General features: G+C 43.2%; 1 protein-coding gene across 2 annotated transcripts in view; it reads right to left on the reverse strand.

The window, feature by feature from the left end:
- Positions 1-18,087, reverse strand: part of RGS17 (regulator of G protein signaling 17) — a 94,999-nt gene extending 76,912 nt beyond the window's left edge. For both annotated transcript variants that reach the window (XM_075923168.1, XM_075923167.1), the window contains exon 1: positions 17,962-18,087. The gene's annotated coding sequence lies outside the window, so the exon portion shown is untranslated. The remainder of the gene's footprint in view (positions 1-17,961) is intronic.
- Positions 18,088-18,378: the final 291 nt, after the last annotated feature.

Consider the following 18,378-nt stretch of genomic DNA (forward strand, 5'->3'; position numbering starts at 1 on the left):
ACAATAAGCACAGAAATAGCTCATCCCAGTGTTTTTCTAGACACTCTATTTTCCTAGTTTTCCTCCTACCTGACCGCTAGCGCCTTCAGAATCTCTCTCTTTCCTCTGCAGCTCTCTGTTGCTCATGTTCAGTGCTATAGCCTCAGTCTTGTCCCTAAACACTCTGCTCTCATGGCTTCTCTGTGCTGATGACTCTGAAATCTGTCTACTTCTGGTGATCTCTGCTCCTCTGTTAAGTCTTTCATCTGTGACAGTCTTTCAAATACAGGTTGAACACCTCTAGTCTGAAACCCTTGGGACCTGACGAGTTCTGAATGAGAGAATTTTCTGGATCACGGGAGGTCGATATTGTCTAGCAACATTATCAACACTTCCATGGCTTACTATGCTGCTAGAGGACATTTAGGGGTAAATTAGAGCTAAAAAGCAGCATAGAACACTGAGAACTAGGTCTGTTGGCTGTAAACAAACTTTATGGGACTGCGGGAAACTTAGCTGGATGTGGACAACTAAAATCATTCTTGATGATGGATGTTTCTGAACGCGAGAGTTCTGGATTAGAGGTTCAACCTGTATCTCATCCTTGAAGCCTCACTACCAATTTAAATTCAACCGGGAAAAAACCTGATACATTTCTCATTTACTCAAAAAGATAAAAAAAAAATCCCTTCCTCTTCTTTTCCTCATCATAATCCAAAGTTTCACAATCCATTCCTGCTCACAACCTCAATGGCATCTTGCAATTTGGCTCCTCTTTCTTATTCATTCCAACACATGCAGTTTGTGACAAAATACTGCTGTTTCTTTTTTAACATCTTCACAATTTCACTGATAAAACCCAGGTCTACCCACTGGTCAATATCTAACTCATTGACCTCCCTCCCAGCTCCTGCTTCTCTGTGAAAAATATTTGTGCTATTCTGGTCATCTCAATGCTATCCTTGTGCTCCTTCCCTACATCAACTTATTTTGACTTTTTAGACACTTCAAAACTTCATTCCTGCCTAACTGTCCATTCTGGACTCTTTTCCATCACATACCTCATGCTCTGCCACATTCACTTGCTTTAATACTACTCCTATTTCTTTCTACTGCTCTGAAATCTATGCTGTTATAAACACTGCCCCTGAAGTGTGGAATTGCTTACTCAGCTGAAAAACTGGGGCAGCCAGTTCTGAGGTGGGCCTCTGTAAAATCTCCCTGTAGTTTCTTTCTCTAAGTAATTCAGACTCTCAGCTCAACATCAGCAACTCTTGCCTTTGGATGTGAGTAGGAAGACAGCTGGAGAGACAGAGGCAGAAGGCCCAGTCTGAATTTGGCTAACGGTGACAAACATTTTCTAAGCATCTTTGGTATGGCTATGAAGGAAACAAAGAAGGAAGCATCTGCAAAATCTTTAATAAATAAAAGATGTATTCCATTTAATGAATAGCCTGCTTAATTCAAGCTGCATTCTCCTGGGAGCTGACTCAAGTATTTCCCGCTGTCAGGAAATTTCTTGTTATTTTTCAGAGAACATTGGTCAATTTCAGGCTCAACGGTCTTCAGCTGTGGTAACGGAACAGGATATGGAGGACATAGAAGGTCCCCCCTGCTTCAGTTCAGGCTTGTGTTGCTTATGGAAGTTGTGGAAATGCTGGCAGAAGTTTGCTTTGCAATTTGTGTTTTGGATCCATAAACTCCCTCTCTGTTGAAGGCTTGGGATCAATTTTCTCTGGAGATTCTCAATGCTTCATTTAAGGAGAACAGAGTGTTCCAAGCAATCTTAAGGAAATATATACCCTTCAGTTAAGAAACCATCTCTTGACACAGACAGTCTAGACAACTACATTTCTAACCTTGCACTCCCAGGTAAACTTTGGAGAAAGTTAGAGAGAGTAATGTCTCACCACATCTAGTTGTCTCTGAGTTCCATCTTGTCATTCTTACTGTATGTTGGCCATTGGAAGAGCTAGGAGGGACACACAGGTTGAATATGTTGTTTTCAATATGCTGATGGCACTGAGCTTTCTCTCTCCATTTCATCCTACTCAGAGGAGTGCTTAAGTTACTCTTATTGTAGACCTGTGGTTGGGGCATGGATGACCACAACCTGGTTGAGAGTCACTCCAGAAAAGACTGAGCTGATGTTGGTAGGACAGTAGAAGGAACCATATAGTATGTCAAAGGTCACTTGATTGAAGGTCTGTGTCCTCTGTTTGTCAACTGAGTTTGCAATTTAGAGGTCTTGTTAGAATCTCCAGATGATCATAAGGCAACACTATAACAAGCTGAAACTCCCTTGATAAAAAGAGAGGGACTTGTGGGAAGGGCATTCTTCATGAAGCTCGTACATTTTAGAATTCAATGACCTTTTAGGTCATTCTTGTCAACTTATAGGTTTGCAGCAAAGGACGCATATTTGATCAGACATTTGGGGAGAATTAAAATTTGTGGAGTCTGGACGTTGTATACTGGTTGCTATTTTGGGAGGGAAATGGCTTTGCTGGAATGTTGATGGAGAAATTACAGTTCTGCAACCTGACTTCTTTTGAATGATAAAGATTGTTAGTTCGCCTCTTCTGTTTTTGTCATAACTGAAATGTAGTTTTCTTCATTTAATTATCTGTCAAGGGTATAGAAGACTGGATTAGGCCTTTTTGAGTTTGTGTGTGACAATCAATGCGATAAGTAGTAATATGGGGCATGTATAGAATCCGCCAATTCACAGAAAGACTCTGTATTAGCTTTCCATAGTCTATAAAGTAGCAGAGGGAACCAGACAGAATGGATGGTTTGAAAAAGACTTGACAGTCAATGGATACATTGACTTCTGATTGTCCTGGCAAACAACTGAAGAGTAGTAGATGTATCCTGTAGAATGAAATTCCAAATGAATGAAAAGGACTTCAAGGATCCCAACTTCCAACGTTAAGTCTTTTCAAAGACCTCTGTGGAAGAGGAGAAAGGCTGCAATAAACCCACTTATCATTAAGAAGAAAGTTTGGATACTTGGAGTGACATTATCCCAAAATCCATTATAACATTTTTAGTTGTTAATGTGATGAGATTCTGCTTTATTGCTCTCTTTGTTGGGTTTGCAACATCTTTAATGGCTGTTTAAAACATGTGATCTATTCAACTTTCATGAAGCCAGCAACAGTTTGCTAGCATAAGTTAATTTTATAATTTGATCAGAATCCCGTCTGGCTGTGTGACATCTAAATGTCCTCCCAGTTTGTTTATACTTCTATTTTTTAAAATTATTTTTGTTTATTTGGAACTTTATTGTTGCACAGCTGGGAAACCATATACAAACGGCAGATAGTGCCATTTATTTCTTTTCTAACAGGCAAAGGTAAGCGTCATATTGGTCTTTTTTTGTATTTTATCTGATGTAGTAACTACCTTGATTATGTGCCAGATTCTGCCACCTTTATGCATGTTAAATAGTTACATTCACATACATAATAATCAAATGGATTATTCACAGCATAAGGTACTACCTCCAAGTAAGAAAGGCAGAATGACTCTAATGTAGGGCTAGGCTGCAGTCCTCACTCACATTAGTGTGCACTCTCTTACCTGAATTGTCTCATTACATTCAATGTCACTATTCATGTGGGTAAATGCACAACAATTTAAGGAAGGGTTCTACAGCCTCTCTTTAAGTAAACAGAAAGGGCCCAATTACTCTTCCCATGGAAAAACCTGTGAGAGCTAACAAGGAGGAAATCTTTCCAAAACATTCCTTGCAGAGGACTTTTAGCCCTTTGTGTTTCTTTGGAAGTACATACTACAGGCCAAACTACAATCCCTATGGACCCTCGAGGATCCACAGAAAGCCTGTACCTCCATAGTAGTTCTGTGTCCCAACTCCTCATCCCGGGGCAGCACAGTTCTAGCAGTTGAGATTTCTTCAGATGACAGCTGCTATTAGAAAGCCCCTTAAAGTGTATCCCCACTGTGTAAATGGGGGTGGGGAGAGACTTGTGGAAATGTAATAGCTTATTAAATTTTCATTTTAAGGGCTAGTGGGTTTAGGTAGGGGAATGCTATAGCTTCCCTCTTGCATCACATCCCTTCTCCAAGTACCCCACTCTCCCATAGGACTTGTTCATCCACTGAGGGCCTTTTTCATGGTTAAATGAACAGAAAGGGTGATGCTGTCAAAGGGCCTCAGTCAACAGTCTGTTTAAGAAGGCAAGGGCTGCACACAGAGGTTTCACTCCACCACTCAGAAGCATGCCTGGGTCAAATGTTTTCTAAAGGCCACCCACTGGAAGCAGGCATGTTCATAAGATGTGATCTAAATCCACTGAGATGCCGTCAGCCTTGTAAGACCAAATTCCATAGGAGCCAAGTCATTCAACTCCACACTGGATGCATTCAGTACCTTTCAGGGCTTGGTCCTAACACACTCTATGGCTACCTCTACCCAGGGATAAAAAGCCCCAAACGGGCCTGGGTCAGGTGATGTAGCTCAAGTGGGTTTGGACTCTTTTTTCCAGCATGCTTTTTCCCTGCTGTGTAAATATTTGGCCTGGACTGGAGCCCAACCTCTATGAGGGTACATCTACACATCAGCATTATTCTGGAAGAACTGACGTTATTCTGACAAACATAGTCCGCGTGTACACAGCAAGCCATTATTTTGATATGATGTCAAAATAACGTCAAGCTAGAGGACTTACTCCAACGCCTGTAATCCTCACAGTATGAGGAGTAAGGGAAGTCAGAGGAAGAGTGCTCTTTCTCGGACTTCCTGCTGTGTAGACAGCGGCAAAAGTGAAAATAAGCTATTTTGACTTAAACTATGCAATTGATATAGCTCACGTCGTGTAGCTTATTTCAGCTTTAACCCTGCTGTGTAGATGTGCCCTGACACTCTGCTGTCACAGGGTTCCAGAACTCAGGCTCCGGTTCCAGTCCAACCATCTACACAGAGGGTTTTAGTCCTGAAGCACAGCCCCTCGAGCCTCAATCTCCATCCATGCTCCACCTGCTCTGAGTTGGCAGAAGTGGCAGGGCCAGGGCCACCAGTCCTCAGTGCTGCCTGGATCATGGCACTGGGCTCCCCTTCAGCCCATGGAGTGTGCTCCAGCATGCTCTGGTGGTGAATCAAAAGAGCCAGGGACTCTCTGGCCACCACTGTTGCTACTCTGGTGACAGCAGCAGCCAGAGCCCATCCCCTTAGAATTGCCAGGCCTCTTTGCTCTCCCCTCCCATCAGTAGCCCACGCTGCAGGCAGCAGGGCTGACTGCCACCACAGGTCCGGTAGAAAGGTGTGCAGGGGCCAACTTCATGCCCTCAGAAGGAGTTGGGCCTCCAGCAGAAAGAGCGGAGCTGCAAGCAGCCTGCCCTCAGTGCTACCCATAGCACAGTGCTACCCTCCTCCCCCCCTCCCGCTCAGCACTCAATGCTATTCAGAGTGGCACTCTGATGCAGCAGCAGCGAGCTCTGTGCCCCTTTGAAATACAGGGCCCCAGTGCAATTGGCCCCTTTGATTCCCCTCCCAGCAGGTCTGGCTGCAGGTCTTTTATCCCTGTGTGGACATACACTAACACACCATAGCACACTCTGAAACAGTCACGAACCTGCTTGCCTTTGGACATAACACAGAAAAATCAAACGCTAGTTGTTTTAACTTTATATGTTATGACTGGATGAAAACCATAAATGTTAGACCCATGGTAAGTCCCCTGTCCAGCAAAACGCTGTGCACCCTGAGCTTCCCTGATTGTGGTGGGAATTGCAGATGTTCAGCACCTTATAGCATTGAGTCTGATAAAAGGAAGAAATGCAGTTTGCATTAAAAAAAAATGTCTGGGTTCCCATTCATTTGTTGTCACAAATAATGCTACTTTTCAGCAACCTGGCTGCTGCATATAGGGAAATCAGATAGATTTTTGTAATTATAAAGCTGAATTTATCACATAATTGGTGACTTCTACTGTATATAGGGAGATAAATGGCACATTAAAGACATATTGCAGATATATTTGAGCATAAGCTTTTGTGGGCAAAGACCCATTTCGTCAGATGCCCAGGACAGTTTATGCCCAAATAATTCTGTTAGTCTTTAAGGTGCCACAGGACTCCTCATTGTTTTTGCAAATACAGACTAACATGACCACCCTTTTGATACAGGGAGGCTGCTTTTCACCCAGGGTTTAGTCCAGTTGGATCAGACCCCATATGGACTTTCAAAACATCAGCTAGCTTTATGGATGCAGTTTTTAAATAATTAGAGAAAAGCTACAACTATGTCTTCAGTGGGTCAGATATCCAGATAAAATAAATCTAGAAGACTTAATAGGTCCTTCAGGACAGGGGGCTGGCCATGTGGGGAGTGCAATAGCCAGGGCAGGGCCTTGGCGATGTAGGGGGCTCAGGGCAGGAGGCTGAGGTGTGTGGAGGGCAGGTGTCAGGGTGGGGGCTTGAGTAGGGACTCAGGGCAGGGGGCTGGAGATGTGGGTGGTGCAAGAATGAGGGTTGGGAGGTGAGATGAGAGACTCAGGGCAGGGGGCGAGGAGAGGCTCCAGACAGGGGGTAGGGATTACAGGAATCAGGCCAGGGGTTGGAAAAGGGGGGATCTTAAGGGAGAGGGAGGGGGGCTCATGGCAGAGGGTGAGGAGGACAGTGGATGCTGGCTTCTGCCTGGGGGTGACCTGGGGCAGTGGAGACTGCACATCCTGCCCACTGTCTTGTGTCTGGAATAGGGGGCTGCACACCTGCCCTCAGTCTTCTCTGGGGGCTGGCCCAGGGTCAGGGGGAGGTAGTGCCACTAGCTTATCCCTAGGGGCTGGGCTCGGGCAGGGGGTGGGGTGGGTAAGGAAGTTATATAGGACAGCCACACCAGCACTCCCCGGTCCTAGTCTGGGGACAGAAAAGTGTAGGGGGATGCATAGGCCAGCTCTCTCTAGGCCCATTTCATTGCCTGGAGGGAATAAGAGCATGCAGGCCAGCCTCAGAGGCGCTCCCTGGGCCCAGCCTGAGGAGTGGTGCTCTCCTGGCCCAGCCCAGGGGAGAAGAGCGGGAGCAGAGCGGGTCAGCTCCAGCAGTGCTCCCTAGGTGGGCCCAACGAAAGTGGTGGGTGCACTCCACAGTCCAATGGACACACAGATGCACATTTCTAAATATATAGAGATAAATTGTTAGAACTTAGCTATATATCAGTTACTCTAGTCTACTGTAATCCATTTCTAGCTGTGCCATATATATATTGCGACTGCAATATTACAGGACATTCTATCACAAAAGCTTACAATGAGGACAAAGGAAATTTGAAGCATATTATATTACACATAAATGTTCTGAGGCTAGGACAGATTCTATTCAACTAACTTTAATTGTCATGGGGTTGCCTTCATTAAAAAAAGAGGGAGATCAGAAATTAATCACAAAAAAGGCAGATTACGTGAAAGAACTCAAAGAGGAGCTGAATATCCTGACACAAACACAGCAAGTATCACGTTATCTACTGTAAAATTGCCAGTATTTATAGTTTAATCCCTAAGTTACAAAATGTATAGACACACAGTTATGTGATCACAAAAATTTGGAGGCCCGTAAGTCATCTCCTCACTATGTATTTTGATTTGAACATAGGTTTTCAATTGCAAATTGATATTTGCTTTTTCAAGTTGATATTCAGGTTACATGAGATGAAAAAGTAAATATGCTGAATGAAAATGGTTGGTGTTTTGTTCTACTTAATTCCGAAACAATTGAAACAATGTGGTGAATGGGGAGACACAAGGGTATTTACTTCTCGGGAAATCCTTTTGCTTTGTTTTTAACCGGGCCTTTTAGGTATCTTAAACTATCTACAATGTTTTTATACAGGGAATGTTTGGTGGTATTTCCATACAGGGAGTACTGTCTAATGAGACTGGGAGCCAAGACACTTGAGGTGAAATTCTGTCTCTAGATAAATCAATGAGAGCTTTGTCATTGACTTCACTGGGGCAGGGATTTTACCCCAGGATTGCGTTGCTTAGTCTGCCATTGCTTTGCTCTGTGATTCTGGACAATCACTTAACTTTTCTGGGTCTGATTTTACCCATCTGTCAAATAAACACAAAGCTGTTTACTATGTCCCAGAGGTGCTGTGAGGAGTAATTAATGTCTAAAAAGTGCTTGGAGATTCTTTGATGAAAAGGTGATACTTATGGGCAGTCTTCAATATTATACTACTAATATATTCTGTTAATTCTGAAACCCAAACAAATACCAATACAGACATTAGTACTAACCATCTGATTATTTAGTAAATACTGAGAACATTTATAAAAAATATATCATGTTCAAAAGTACTGCACTGTCTAGAAGAAGGCTCCTTTCCTCTGGGTTAAATATTTATTCCTTTTGTTCTGCCACTGATATTTTCCTGTTGCTGTTTTGCTCTCAATTTTTAAAAATCTTCTTGGTTTCTCTGTAGCTTTTTTCAAATGCTCATGAAATACTGCTAAGTTTTACATATCTCATATCTCATACAATATCATTAGGATTCCTTTGGTTTGTTAATCAGACTGACAACAGATCACTGTGTTTTGTTGTGAAATGAAATGCCTGACCCAGAAAACCACCAGTAGAAGCAAGGGCACGTAAAATATACTAACTTGATTTTCACACTGCATCACACACATACAATATGTCACTCCCCAATCATAAAATATAATTCTCTTCTGCTGAACATGCTTAAACAATTCTCTCTGCAGTCTTAAATGAAGGACTCTGAAGATAGAACATAAAATCATAACCATTTCTCAAAAGTTGTGACTACAAAAAAAGGGATTAGTACTATAAACATGTCTTAATCAACTGAAAAAATCATATTTATCATCTGAAAGTCAAGAATATTAAGACCTAAAATACAAAGGGACAAATACTACCACTTTCAATGGGCATGTAGATAATCTAATGGGAGGAGAACTACTGCATTTCCACTGCAAAGAGGGTAAAATGGGGAGAGACTGAGTAGAGGGACTTGATCTATTCATGTTGCAACAGAACAATCTAGATCTACCCTGTGCTCCTCACCATGGCATATGAACTTCTCAATGGTTCTCTCTACAACTATGCAGATTGGGCTCGGTGCAAGTGAGTGATATAGACATAGCCAATGGGTTTTCAAAAACATTAATCCACCGGCTAGCAGCCACCCCAGCCTCCCCCCCCCCCCCCGCCCCCGCTTGCATGAGGTTACTAAGCACAGTTACCATTACTACAGCACCCACGTCTGTGGACTGGTTGCATTACTGGTATAGCCAGTGTATGGAGGATTGCCCTCCACAAAGCACATTTACTGGGACTTGTTGCAAAATTCCAGGATTTGGCCTTTAGTGTAAAATAATCCAATGTTACATTTGACAGTTATTATCCTTGGTTGTGGTATGCTACTTACTGCTACAGTTAAAATCTGTGAATTTCTTAGCCCAGTTTTTTATATTAGGAAGACAAGTTAGATTTATAAAATGTTCTGAACACATTTAACACACTACATAAAGATGAAATATTATTACCAGATGTGCAGCCTGCTATATTACTGCCACATTAAGTCCTATTGGTTTGAATCTAGGTGCACAAACATTTTTGTATCAATTTTTAAACTATTGTATGACTGAGTGGCAAAAAATACCTTACATGTCTATTCCCCCACAATATTAGGTTTTGAAAATTGCAGATTATTATTGGTGTTTTGCCATTTCTGAATAAATTAAAACAGCAAATATACAAAGCTCACTACATAGCAAGTACCGAGTAACCAGGAATAAATTTACCACCTTACTGGGTTTTATCCACAAAAGCTCATGATCTAATATATTTGTTAGTCTCTAAGGGTACATCTACACAGCAGAATTATTTCGGAATAACTGAAGTTATTTCAAAATAACAAAATGCACATCTACATAGCAAAACATTATTTTGAAATAATGTCAAGATGAAGGACTTCTTACTCCAACTCCTGTAACCCTCATTTTATGAGGAGTAAAGGAAGTCGAAGGGAGTGTGTTCTTCCTTCGACTTCCTGCTGTGTACACAGGCACCAGAAGCCGAATGAAGCTATTTTGATTTCAGCTACGCAATTGACATAGTTGAAGTTGCATATCTTAATTTGACTTTTGCCCTGCTGTATAGACATACCCTATGGTGCCACAGCACTACTCATTTTTGTAAAAGTACAGACTAACATGTCTATCCCTTTGAGACTTTTCACCTTACTTATGTTCAATTTAATAGGGCTATGCATGGAATAAGGTATTATTCAGTGGGCTAGAACCCCAGCTGAGATAATTGGCATAGGATAATTGATTTGACAACCATGTACAGAAGCTGAATATCTGGTACAGTGTGAATAAAGATGGCAGAATCAAGACTGTAATGATTTTGAAATAATGTGAACTTTACATTGGATGAGTTCATTTCAGAAAGTGAAGGCAACAAGGTAATATAAACACTAGGCAATGACTAGACAATTTATCATACATTATGTATTTTCTTTAACGTAAATACGCAGATCAATATGTAGGTAATGTTTTTATTGGTCAGAGACAAAGCAAGAAAGCCAGGTAAGCCTACTTGCCTCAAGCCTGCTGTGTGCCTAGGAACATGTGACCAGGCATCATCATCCTCCTGTCTTTCTTCTCAACACAAACTGCTTGGAGACCTTCTTCTGGTCAAACACTTTGTGCTTATTTACAGTGTTCTCCCCACACCTTTACAAATTTGTGCAGGTCTGTATTTACACGCATGCAACCCTTAGCCCATTCAGCCAAGGAGTGGGGGACACATTGTGACTGTAAGAACAGTAGGATAATGGAATGGACTGCCTATGGAGACTGTGGAAGCTCCTTCACTGGAGGTTTTTAAAAGGAGGCTGGAGAGCCATCTGTCTTGGATGGTTTAGACGCAACAAATCCGGCATTGTGGTAGGGTGGTTAGACTAAATAACCCTGACAGTCTCTTCTAACCCTACAATTCTAGGATTCCCCCTGAGAACTCTCTCCTGGCTTTGACTCTCAAAAGCCTGTGGAGGTCTCTTCTCTTTTTCCTGATCATTTTCTTCCTATGATTGTTCTACTTTCTCTCCTCAGCCTATCCCAATCTATCAGTAAGGCACAGTTTGGCCTCTCAAATTTACTCCCGGGCGATTTAATTGCTGATCCAGTGATCTGACTGCTAGTATAGCTACCTTTGTTCAGCACTCTGTCACAGAATGGCCAAAGAGTTTTTGAGATCCCTCCGAGCTGCAATACTTAGGCATGATGGTGCTGAGTTAAGGATACCATTCAGCCTTTATCCATAATTTCTGTAGTTCAGTTGCTTTGTCTCAGACTCTTTAATGTTATTTTACTGACACTATTCAGTGATAAACAGAGTCTTTGCTATACCCAAGGCTAGACCTATTTATAAAAGTGACACTGACTATGCCTGTTTCATCATGTTTTCCTTCCTAACCATTAAAAACGACTCGCACACAAAATGACAAAGATTTCTCTGTCAGAATTCCAACCATATTCTATTTTCCTAAAGCCAAATGAAAATGAAAGCCTGCACAGACTCCTATTCAAATAATGACCCAGAGGGAGGGAGAATATTCAGTAAATTTTATAGCAGTATGTCATGATGGATCAACAGTTTTTCTTTAAACAGAGCACTCTGGTTTTTCTGGTCTACTCCACACTTTTTGCTCTGACTGGGTGATGCTAAAGGTTCGGTAACTGCACATAACTCCCCAGCTAGACATATCTCTGACTGGTATAATGGAGGCTCAGTGGGCATAGAGCTGCATAGTTAACTCTTGGGCTTCTCTCACCACAGCTGCCTCCTACCATAGGGAGTCCAGGGTGGGAAGTCCAGGGGTGCCAATGAGTGGCTAGAGCACACAGTGCTCCTGCTAACCCCAATTGGTGGATAATCCTTTGTGGACCAATTCCAGCTGGCACAATTTACAGTGGCCCCCAGACTGTTCTCAACTGTCAGGGCTAGGGTGAGCCTATTATCCCCTCCTCCTCCCCCCCATACACCACCACCACCGCCGCCGCCCACTTTCCTGAGATCACTAGAACAGCATAGCAAAGAATCAGACCCAATGAAAGTTTCACCCTCATTTCTCAACATTTTACAGGAATTGAGAAAAAAAATCCATGTGTGTGGGCATTAGAAGGCCCTGGACAGTTCCATATATAATTGTTATAATACACCAGGTAGCATGAATATCTGATTCCCCTCTTATTGACTACCAACTAGTACTAATACTAATTTGGAGACAAAAAAATTACATTTCTACAGAATTATAGTTGAGTGTATGTCTTCCTAACTTAAGGATAACAAAACCCCTAAACCATTGCAGGATGTTTTAATCATTCCAAAACAAAGCATTACAAATCCAGGAACTGCATAATTAAGATTGCACTTAAAAGAAATCCAGTCATATGAAGGGTGAGAAATGTACAATTAAGGCGCCCAAACAAATTTAACTCAGCTCTGTAATGATGTCATGCAATAATCATACCATTATGATTAAACCATTGTAGTAGTTGTGGTCTCAGATTCAATTAAATTGCTCTGGAGACAGATTATAGTTTTTTAAGCCCCTCCCCCTTTTCTGGAATTACAACAAGACAGAGCTAAGGCCATAACTGGGTTCCATAACAGTGCATTTCTTACCTTAACATGTTGGGATTTCTTTTAAATGTAACCTTAATTTAGCAGTCTCTGGATTTGTAATGTGTGATTAAAACATCCCTGTAATTTTTTTTTTTTGGTCTGGGAATTATTAGTAGCAAGCAGGCTGTAATGTTTTGTACATGTTAGTTTCCGATACATACTCTCAACTTTAACTCCATTTTAACATTGACCTTTTTTGAATGGGCATTTTCTTAGTTTTAAAAAATGAATAAACATTTCATATATGAAAACTAAACAAGACACCTAAAGAGAATGCTCAGAGAGAGCCCATGCTCTTGATGCACTTTAACAGATTACCTTAGTCATCTGCCCCAGTAACCACCCCATCAGAACTGTCTCTACACAGAGGAGCTGAGATTGAAGTGCTATTGAAAGCTGTTTAACCTCTGATGTACAAAGGAGCATGCAAACATTAAATCTTTAAATAGAGACACCTGAACCAAGCAAGCAGTGAGAACTCCTGATATATGCATTCAGTCTCCCTCATACTGCTGACCAATAGAATTATTCTATGCAAATTTACTGCAGAGGCATGGTGATGATTGGTTGAGTTATCAAAAGCCATAGTAGCCCCAATTAAAGAGCCACCTGAACTGTTGCCTTGGATCTGTCTGTAGCCTATATAGTCCCACCCTATTAACCTCTAATTATCTTGATTGCAATTTATTTTCCTCAAAGATAGCCTATGCACAAGCTTTAAATTAATGTTAACAACAGAGAAGGATTTACAGTGAAACATACCATGCCCTGGCAGAGCCCCCCACCCCCAACAGCACAGGGCTTTCAGGGCCAGGAAGTCCAGCACCAGGTCCTGCACACACTCCTATGCAGGGGGTGGCCACACTGCAGAGGTGGTGGGGGGAGGGGTTGCAGGAGACCAGGGAGACTCACCTGCAGGCGGCAGCCTCAGGAGAGCCAGCAGGAGGTGACGAACAACATGAACACCAGCTGGAAGGTTTTAGAGGAGCATGGGGCAGGAAAGGTTGTTTTCTTTTATAAAGCACTCTTATTCAAAGCACTTTACAATAGTTAGCTAATGGTACAAACAATATTTGGAAAGATCATTAAGTGGTCCAAAGAGATCCTCAGCAATTTTCAAGTAGTCTGTTTAAAAAAAAGTAAATTCTACAAAAACAATTAAGGTACAGCACTTTATTTTAATTTACTTTTTATTACTTACAATATAGGAGGAGGAGGAAGAAAAAGGAATGAAAGATGGGTGGGGCAGGAAGAGTGAATTTTTTTTCTTGGAGGGGTTTCCGGGGGACCCCCTATAATGAAGCTGAGTACAGGACCCCACTAACTCTCAATCCACCACTGGTTAACAACATGGAAAGTTTGAAGTGCCTATGTTATCTCTTTCTATATATAAAAAAGTTTTTCCTGCTGCGCAACAGAATGACATCATTAGGCTCTCTGGCCATGAAAGCAAAAGTGGACAGAGAGAGGGAGGATGGTGAGTGTAGTGAGCAGTGAGCACAGACCCCTAGTTTCATTATTAAGATAATTCAGCACAAAGAAAGATTGACATAAGGTGCTACAATTTGTTAAAGAACTTAGTTTTTAATTATTTATCCAGAACTAATTGGATTCATTTGTAAATTCTCAGACAATTTATTATAAATTCAAAGAGTAAGCACTATAAATATGGAGAGGATACACTGTATTGATCATGAGAAAAAGAGGTTGTATTGATCATGTGAAAAATAGATTTCTTCCTTTGGTGTGATAACCACACCTCTATAATTGTTTCATTGTTTAACTTTCATAACACATTTTTCATGTTCAAAGATCTCTGAAGTAGGCAAGTGACAAGGCCCTACTTGTTATGATAGTGGGGAGAGGCTAATGATAGATGAGCAAAGAGGGAACACTGATTTTTTTGCAAGCCATCCTAATGTCTAGCTGGCTTTACTTTTAAATCAGCTGGTATCTTCTCTCCTATGTCTTAGAGTGCTATTTGCTTTAATTTCCTCTTCAACTTTTATGAGAAGAGGATTCCAGCATCTGGGCTTCATCAAGGTTTTATTTGTTAGAGAGGGTATCCATTCAGATGAGTTTCTACTATACTGCCTTGTGCTTCATCCATGTTGTTTCTGCAGATAGTTATGTTCAAATGTCCTATGTCCACGGCTGTTGGCAACCTAAGAGTTCCTTTGCAATACTGTGGCTATAGGTTATGATACTCCTAATTCTTCTCAGGTGAAAGATAAATTGAAGGACCCCTACTTGTGACCCTATGGCACGATTGGCAAGCATTTTCCTGAGCAAGTGTGATCAACTCTAGTGTTCCTCATGTATTACCTGCCCACCACCACCTAAGTCCTACTTTCTGGTAGAAGAAGTTCTATCAGAGGGCCTTCACTGTTGTCTTACTTTTTGGTAGAAGAGTTCTATCCACTTTTCAAATAATGCAGATTACACAATGAATCATACTTTAAGGCAATCAGCAACAGAGCTGTGGTCCAATATAGCATGCATGTTGCATTTAGACTACTTGTGGAGAAAAAACCCCCCAAAACAATAAATACTCCCCTGTGATCCAGAGACACAGTGATTCAGGTAACAGGACTAGGATAGAGAATCTTTTAGCGGATTGCCAGATCTAAATTTAGTCTAAGCCATTAGTAACAAAAAGTTATTACTATTGCTCAGTAGACTATTAACTGAGTTGATGATTTCAGGCCAATTTTGTGTATCCATATCTCTCACACACAAATCAAGCCCTCATCACTGCAATTCTTATTTGTAGTCTCAGCTGCAAGACTAAGGATTGGCAAGGTGGAAAACTGAACTGTCTTTGCATCCTAAAGGTGACTTCTGCGTAAGGGCTCAGGCAAAGGGAAAAGGCTTACACTACTTGTGCTATCCTTACTCTGTGGAGAAAGAAAGGAAACTACTAGACTAGCACCTTTAATAAACACAACATTTATTTAATGTACATTTTAAACATTTTCCATTTTGGCCATGGATTTATTGTATCTGCCTTAGATGTGATAAATCAATCTCCAAGAGTGCTCCCATTGATGCTGGTACTTCATCAAGGCAAAGAGAATACCCAGAGTCAACCCGAGGGCAGCTTCCATCAACCTTAGTGCATGCAAGATGCCACAGGGAGTATGTTGACTTCAGCTATGCTATTTGCATAGCTGAAGTAGATCAATGGTGCAGGTAAGTGTAGATATGAGACTATAAAAACTTCAGAGCTGGGACTGGATCTTTCTATATATATGGATGGTGCCCTGCACATTTGAGTGCTGATGAAATTAAAATAAATTATTAGCTATAATATCATCTTAGGATACAATGTTTCTTACAAAGCTTAAACAATGGATCATTCCTATTCATTTACTAATAGGTGCTAATAGATATCATGATGACACTAATTATGTATCCTGTAATGTGGCTGGGCACACTAGCTTCCATTGATATGAATGGGAATTAACTTCCTTTTAAAAAACTTATAGAAATAGGCAGTATGTATGCATTTATTTTGCACAGTTATTATATGTTAACCATAAAACCAATGCAGTTACTAAATGTTTCTTCTTACATTTACCAGCTATTTAAAAAACAATTACATCTATTATTGCATTTGAGAATTCATCCATTTTACCTAACTCTTGATTTAAAAATACTAAATAAGTTTAAAGGTATATCTATCTATCTATCTATATATATAATACTATGCACCTAGGCTGCAAAGTTCTTGACAGGATAGCCGAAATCCTTAGAAATGTGTAAAATAAAAGATCCGCTCAGTACTGGAAACCCCAACTTCTAGTTATGCCTGTTCTAAAACCATGATAATGATGGTATGATGATGGGCACTCTAGAAATAAACTAGATTGACAAGAGTGCTGCTTTTCTTCAGTTTCCAGTGAGTTCATTGTTGATGAGGATAAGAACTCATGGCTTGTGATCCTGAATTTTAAGGGCTGCAGAGCTGCTAAGGAAAACCAAATCCCTCAAAAACAACCTCCACTGGAAACGAACCATTCCTCACAGGGTCTCCCTTGAACTCTCTCCCCTTTGGGCAGCGGCTGCCCTGTGTCACAGAAAGTCCTGGCCAGAGGCTAAGGGCGGTGGGATTCATGTGCTCTCCTTCGCCAAAGCTTTTGGCTTGTGAGCGCCTCTCTGCTGAGCGCTCTCGCTGTTCCTAACTTGGTGCCGGCCGGGAAGGCTCTGCTATTGCTAGCACAGCCGCCGCTCGCTGCCACGAGCCAGCCTCCTACCTCCCGAGCCACATTCTAACCATCTGTAGCCGCCTGCTTTCCCCCATAGGCTCCGTCCTTCCTCCAGCCTCACATGCTCCGACATTTTCACACACACACACACACACGCAGAAAAGCAGGGGGAGAAGAATCCGGCCAAACCCCAGCTCCCGGCTGATGCCGCAGAATAACGAGGGGGGAGGATGGGTGGGTGCCATGAAGGGCTATGGAGAGGGTGTAAAGGGAACCCAGAACTCAGCCTACCGAACGGCAAGGACGGTACCTATGAGCCAGCTCCCCGTTTGCCCTGCACCGAAGCAGCACCTATAGACTGCGCGGGGGCCTCGTCCCTATATCCCCCCCCCCACCACACACACACCCCGGCCAAAAGCTTTGCGATACCACGCACTGTATCGCATGCCCCTGTGCAGGTCTTACGGGGAACCACTTCCATTCCCAAGGAGCCCAGCGGGTGGTTTCTAAAAGGCCAGGGGCTCGGATGGTTTCAAATCAGTACAAATTGCACGGGCGCCTTGCCCTCACGCTCCTGCCCAGACCCGAAGCCGCGATAAGGGAGCCAGAGGAGAGGGGCAAGAGGAAAGGTACGAGCCCCCCACAACACACGCCCAGCCTCCCTTTCGCATCAGCACAAGGACATTTCCCGATATCCCCCCTCCCTTCCCCCAACATGGTAGGAACCCCCCTCCCTCCCCGCCTGGATTGATCAGGATTCCTTGATGCAGCTGATGCACAGCAGCAGCATCGCTCCGGAGCCACAGCCCGGGAGCCGAATACGCGGGGAGTCCGGCGGAGCCCTCGCCAAACCCCGCGCTCCCCCGCTTTGGGGGCATCCCCTGAGGGGAGCGACACTAGCAGGAGGGCCCCCTCCTTGCAGCCGGGCCAGCGCGGCGGCCCCCGCCACACACAGGAGCAGTTGCGCTCCCACTCCCCCGCCCGCCCGCCCGCCTCTCTATTCCATGCACCAGGCTCAAGCAGACATGTTGGTGCCATTCAGCAAGGTTCAGGTTCAGATAATACATAATGCGAATAAAGCCCGCTCTGGCTTACCCACCCCCGCCTGGCTGCGCGTGCTTGGCACTGAGCGATCCCGGGGAGCGGCTCGCGCAGCTGGTCCCTAGCGGAGCTGGTTTGCTGCCATCCGCCCAACTTCAGCACCCAGCCGGCAGGGAGAGAGAGCTGGGGGGGGGGAGCGCGAGAGGGAGGGAGGCAGGGAGCGAGCGCACATGCGCCCTGCTACTCCGCTGGACCGAGCCGCTGGAGTTTCCCCGCTTCTCCCCGGCGTGACTCACCGCCAGTCCCCTGCCTCCGCTTCCTCCCCGGGGAGCTTGCCCGGAGCAGGCTGGCTGGCAAGCAGGGCCCCAGGCAAAGAGCTTGGAGGAGGGAGCGGTCCAGCGGGGGAGCACCGGTGCTATCGGTCCTAGGGCTCTGGGAAGGAGGCTCCAGCCAAATATGGCTGCTTTGGGCAGGG

This window comes from Pelodiscus sinensis, chromosome 3, assembly GCF_049634645.1.
Source record: "Pelodiscus sinensis isolate JC-2024 chromosome 3, ASM4963464v1, whole genome shotgun sequence".
NCBI classification, from domain to species: domain Eukaryota; kingdom Metazoa; phylum Chordata; order Testudines; family Trionychidae; genus Pelodiscus; species Pelodiscus sinensis.